Source organism: Heptranchias perlo, chromosome 1 (assembly GCF_035084215.1).
Source record: "Heptranchias perlo isolate sHepPer1 chromosome 1, sHepPer1.hap1, whole genome shotgun sequence".
Lineage (NCBI taxonomy): Eukaryota > Metazoa > Chordata > Chondrichthyes > Hexanchiformes > Hexanchidae > Heptranchias > Heptranchias perlo.
The window spans coordinates 112,286,290-112,293,030 of NC_090325.1; positions in this window are offsets into that span (position 1 = coordinate 112,286,290).

A 6,741-nucleotide genomic window follows, 5' to 3' on the forward strand; every position below is an offset into this window, starting at 1 on the left:
CCAATTTCTATTATTTGCAAATAGTTTACGCCAATAGAGAAATAAAGTTACTGTATTCTATATTAAATAAATTTCAAATTGGCAGCCTGTGATTTTTTATTTTAAAGTTAGAAAATGTAGGCCCCTAGCAAAATAACTAACATTGTGACATTGAGGTTTGAGTTCAAATGATCTGCCTCTTCCTCTCATCATTGAGACAAATTAAATCATGCAAGATACATTTCACTTAAAGTCACCATAACTACGGTGTTACATAGAAATTACAATAGGAAACAGGCCGTTGGGCCCAACCAGTAGGTGTTGGGCCCTGTTCCCGTCTCCCTTTATCGCCTTTCCTTCAGACATCTATCTAACCAATTCTTAAATGAAGATGTAGTCTTTGTTGTTATTCACAAATAATTAACAATAATAAATCAAGCTGAACCAAAGAAATTGGAGTTCAGTAGTTCATGCTGAATTATCAAACCTTTGTGAGTTGAATAATGCAAGTTTTGACTTCAGATGATACTAGACTATCATGTTGATATTTAAACGAGTTTTAAAATATAAAAAACTGAACTGGAATTTAAAAATAAGCAAGACAGGTAGGACGACTTATGTCGTAATAAGATTATAACGCCAGTTTCCCACAATTTTAACCCAGAAGTTTGAGGGTGCACACTACTTGAATAGAGGTAGCACACACGGCTAGACTTTAATGAATGATGAATGACCTCTTCTTTCTGTTTGACTGTTTGAAGACCCGAAGAAAAACCCTTAACCCGTTCATTGATTCATATATGGACCTCCGGAAATTTGGCACGTAACTTTTCAACCAATGATCCAATTGGATCGTTTCATTCTTTGCGTTTTATAAAACGTGCAAGTTTGTTGATCTTCTATTGTAATATACTAATTGTGTTTTTATTTTATATGGAACATTCAATTGAAAACCAAACAAACCAACGCATACGATTGTAAATGGAGCAGTTCTTCAGCATATATTGTTAAATCAGATGTTACTACAGTGGGGGGGGGGATCACAACATATAAACAGGTTTATTAAAAATAATGACGCCATCATAAGGAATGCTCTGAGTTGTCCTTATATAGTTAGTGTCCAAAAGCGAATTATGGAAACGTTCTGAGGGCTATAACTTCTGTTAGTTTCACGAGACTCAAAAAAGTAGCCATTTCTCTTCCACCAAAACAACCGCCGGATTTGATACATATCAGTCCAGTAATGCAGGTGTATGCCCAAAGGTTATGATCATCTGAACCATCGAGAATCGTGATGGCAATCTTTGATTTTTACAGTAAAGAAGCTATTGTTTTGTTAATCCATGTGTTTTATTATTCTTTGTTCATAAAGGCCTAAACTTCACGGTTTTAGCAGGAGCTGCCGGTGCCATAAAGGCCGTGTCCATTTCAATGGCAGTTCCTTGATCTTATAACCTGTTTAACCGAATGATACCAGCCTCCACCTGTAAGGAAAATATATTTTTAACATTTCAAGAGCGCAGACGTGCACTCTATCACATATTTCTAGAAAATAGCTCTGATTGTTGGGTTCTTCGGAGAAAGCATTCATGCATAAAAGAGGATTGAACCCAGAAACCACGGTGTATGTTGTCCCACCAATTTTATACTTATTGAATATGAGCATTTTGTCGCATCCACGAGACCTTTGATACATTAATTTAGCAATTTAATCAAAGTCACCAGATTATTGAAAAATGCAGATTTCTTCCATGGGGATACTGTTCATTGGAAGCTATTAGTATAAAGCCACACACTTGTATGTCACAGCATGCAAACCGTGGAGAGACTGCTTTACTTTCACACAGTTATACTGTCTATTTATGTCTCGGGATTAATGTAGGCATTACGGTCATTTTGTTCTTTGAAAGTATGAAATGCAAAATTCAGTTCTAACTTTTCAGCACACCCTTTAATTTTGATCTGCTGATTACTACATTAAACATTTGTAGTCACGAAATTGTAAGTTTTGTGACAATGGAATTTATCTTCGTATTCATATTAAATGGTTAAACTTCTAGCCCGCGCCGCAGATTGAAATGTACATATGACTACAAAAGAACAACGTCTCATTTGTCCGTCAAAAGTTGAAGCTATATACATCAGCTGATACTAAAGAATTCCGGGTTTTCCCCCAAACGGAAGCAAATTTATTTAAGCGTTTCCTTTGTCTCGGGTTGTGTCCAACTTGACTAAAATCACATTGTTTATTTTACATTTCCGGCTGTTATATGTTGAATCATGATGAAATCAACTATTTATTAAAACAACAATAACAACAACTTGCATTTATATAGCGCCTTTAACGTAGTAAACGCTTCCCAGGAGCAATTATCAAACAACATTTGACACAGAGCCACATGTGGAGATATTAGGACAGATGATCAAAAGCTTGTTCAAAGAGATAAGTTTTAAGGAGCGTCTTGAAGGAGGAGAGAGAGATAGGACGGCTGGGAGGGAGTTCCAGAGCTTAGGGCCTGGGCAGCTGAAGGCACGGCCTGCCGCCGTGGTGGAGCGATTAAACTCGGGTTTGTGCAAGAGGCAATAAAAACACCATTGCAACCAGTGACAGATTTCTTTAAGACTTTACACAAACTCTGTTATGGACATTTGTTCTTTATGTAACTTTGGGTGCAGGGACCCGCAAGCGTTTTTCATTTCAAACGATTTAAATTGAAGTTAAAGGGTATGCGATATGTTGTACTGAGTAGAGGCACATTAAAGACAACAATCCACAAACAATGCTGCAAGCAAGTGAGTAGAAAATGGCTCAGGGAGGGGCTCGTTTAACATTTAGCTTTGTAACCCCTGGACCTTGCTTTTCTAACTATTGTTTTGTCTCTGCCTTGTTACTTCGTGAGAAGGTTTGATGTATTTTCTACTAACTTTATGAGCTTTGAGATTTGATTTTGCTTTCCAGACAGTATACTGTTAGCGCATTGTAACCCGAATGTTGCATACTAGTGTTAAATTCTCGGATGGATTTCATACGGGTCCAAAATATATATTTTTTCAAAATGCAGCTACCTATCAACTTGGACATCCATAAGTTCTCAAGTCGGATTCTCTCACCTAATAGTGTTATACCTGCTCTTCAAAGCGCAACAGTTCAACGTTGCCGCGTTTTAACAATGCTGCATTCGCGGTTTTATTTGTATTCTAGCTTCTTCCCTTTTAAGTGTTACGTCTAGTTTGTGCTTTGTCTTTTGTTGCTTCTTTATCTTTACGTTTTTTGTTTCCACTTTCTTTCGTGTTTGTTGTCCTTATTTGATCTTGTTCATCTGTGTATCAACGTTCTTATCCTATCGCTGAAATTAGTGATTGCATTAATAGGAGGACATTGGAAACTTCGAAGGATCATTTTTGGTGAAAAACTTTCTATTGGTACGTTGTTACATCAACGGTGATGATCTAACATCCTTTTTGTTTAATTGTGCATGACTTCCATTGTGTGATGATCCACAAGAAATCATGCAGGAAACAAAAGAAAGGTCAAATAATGGGAAGCTGGGGGACACTGAATAATGGTTTATTTGATTGTTTGATCAATTACTAATTGTGTTCCAAGATTAACTACCAGTGGAAATGTTGCAGTTATACGTCTATTACCGATATAGAATCATATAATGTTACAGCAGAAAAACAGGGCATTGAGCTCATCAACTCTGCACCTGTGTTTTTCTCCACATTAGTCACATGGTCCATTTCCAGTCTCCGCTGGCTCTTCATACCCTTTATTTGTCTTTGTTAAGCAACTATCCAGTTCTCCTTTAATTGAATTTATAGACTGATTATGAAGGCAGTTTAATTATATGATCAATCAATATAATTTTTCCAGTGTGGAGTACAACAAACTCAGCCTATATAAACTTGTATGCAATAGCCCTTTAACCTGCATGGATACATTGTTCTGAAAAGGTCCCTCTTATATTGAAATTGTGAGATTTCTATTTGACATTTTTAGATTTACAAATTGCAGCAAAAACCTATGTTCCATTTTTCAAGACATATACATTAATAGCAAAATTCTCAAAAGACTGGCACAAGCATCCCTGAGATTTGTTTTTACATATGCATATGTTAAAATTTGCAGGAAGGGTTCACTACATTTTAAGATGGCTTAAAATAGTTTATATGTATGTATGTATGTATGTAAATATAATTACATATATGCTAATTGTATCTGTGATTTACATCAATTAGTGTTAATTGTATTCAGGTGGTGGATATCAATTAGGGACTCTCTTGTATCCATTTATAGGAGTGTGTGTAATGTTGAGCTGTGTGAATAAAGACTTGGAAGAACTGAAGATCAGGCTCTAGTGTTCTATTCGTCACCATCAGGCTATCCATTTATAACATAGCAGCAGAGAATGGTTGCCTAAAGGTGGAGGTTGGAAACTACAATTTTTTTGGACATAAAGAAGAAAAACTTGAAAGCCTAGTGGCCATTGTGGAAAATGGAAGAAGGCAAGTTTAAATCATCGAGGTACAATTTCCCTCTGATGTTCTTGGAGTTTGAACCGTATGACCAGTGGAAGAGTGAGGTTGATATGTGGACACAGGTTACTACTCTGCTGAAGAGAAAACAAGGCATGGCCTTGGTGTTGTCGCTTCCTCAACGAAGTAAAATCAGAAGTATGGTATTTTCTGAGATGGATGCAGATCTTTTGGATAATGATGAAGGTTTTATCTTTGTAATAGAATTTCTGGATCAAATCTACAAAAAAGGTGACCTGTTAAGTGCCTATGAGGCCTGGTCAACATTTGATAGATTTCAGAAAATGGACGGTCATTCAATGGAAGAGTATATCATGGACTTTAATAAATTGTACAAAATGTTGACAGTTCAAATTGGGAATCCCTGGATCAGTACTAGCGTTTAAATTATTAAATTGTGCGAAGGTGTCTCATGGACAGGCAACCGGTCCTAACTGGCATCCAGTTCTCGGAAAAGGAGACTCTGTTGGATCAAATGGCTGCTGCCTTAAAAATATTTCCTGGGGAAACAGTAATTCCCTTCAGCCTTCATGGAAGAAATGGGGGACTTCAATGTCCATCACCAAGAGTGGCTCGGTAGCACCACTACTGACCGAGCTGGCCGAGTCCTGAAGGACATAGCTGCCAGACTGGGCCTGCGACAGGTGGTAAGCGAACCAACACGGGGGAAAAACTTACTTGACCTCGTCCTCCCCAATCTACCTGTCGCAAATGCATCTGTCCATGACAGCATTGGTAGGAGTGACCACCGCACCGTCCTCGTGGAGACGAAGTCCCGTCTTCGCACTGAGGACACCATCCAACGTGTTGTGTGGCACTACCACCGTGCTAGATGGGATAGATTCAGAACAGATCTAGCAGCTCAAAACTGGGCATCCATGAGGCGCTGTGGGCCATCAGCAGCAGCAGAATTGTATTCCAGCACAATCTGTAACCTCATGGCCCGGCATATTCCTCACTCTACCATTACCAACAGGCCAGGGGATCAACCCTGGCTCAATGAGGAGTGTAGAAGAGCATGCCAGGAGCAGCACCAGGCGTACCTAAAAATGAGGTGCCAACCTGGTGAAGCTACAACTCAGGACTACATGCATGCTAAACAGCGGAAGCAACATGCTATAGACAGAGCTAAGCGATTCCACAACCAATGGATCAGATCAAAGCTCTGCAGTCCTGCCACATCCAGTCATGAATGGTGGTGGACAATTAAACAACTAACGGGAAGAGGAGGCTCTGCAAACATCCCCATCCTCAATGATGGCGGAGTCCAGCACGTGAGTGCAAAAGACAAGGCTGAAGCGTTTGCAACCATCTTCAGCCAGAAGTGCCGAGTGGATGATCCATCTCGGCCTCCTCCCGAAATCCCCACTAGCACAGAAGCCAGTCTTCAGCCAATTCGATTCACTCCACGTGATATCAAGAAACGGCTGAGTGCACTAGATACAGCAAAGGCTATGGGCCCCGACAACATCCCAGCTGTGGTGCTGAAGACTTGTGCTCCAGAACTAGCTGCGCCTCTAGCCAAGCTGTTCCAGTACAGCTACAACACTGGCATCTACCCGACAATGTGGAAAATTGCTCAGGTATGTCCTGTCCACAAAAAGCAGGACAAATCCAATCTGGCCAATTACCGCCCTATCAGTCTACTCTCAATCATCAGCAAAGTGATGGAAGGTGTCGTCGACAGTGCTATCAAGCGGCACTTACTCACCAATAACCTGCTCACTGATGCTCAGTTTGGGTTCCGCCAGGACCACTCGGCTCCAGACCTCATTACAGCCTTGGTCCAAACATGGACAAAAGAGCTGAATTCCAGAGGTGAGGTGAGAGTGACTGCCCTTGACATCAAGGCAGCATTTGACCGAGTGTGGCACCAAGGAGCCCTAGTAAAATTGAAGTCAATGGGAATTAGGGGGAAAACTCTCCAGTGGCTGGAGTCATACCTAGCACAAAGGAAGATGGTAGTGGTTTTTGGAGGCCAATCATCTCAGCCCCAGGGCATTGCTGCAGGAGTTCCTCAGGGCAGTGTCTTAGGCCCAACCATCTTCAGCTGCTTCATCAATGACCTTCCCTCCATCATAAGGTCAGAAATGGGGATGTTTGCTGATGATTGCACAGTGTTCAGTTCCATTCGCAACCCCTCAAATAATGAAGCAGTCCGAGCCCGCAAGCAGCAAGACCTGGACAACATCCAGGCTTGGGCTCATAAGTGGCAAGTAACAT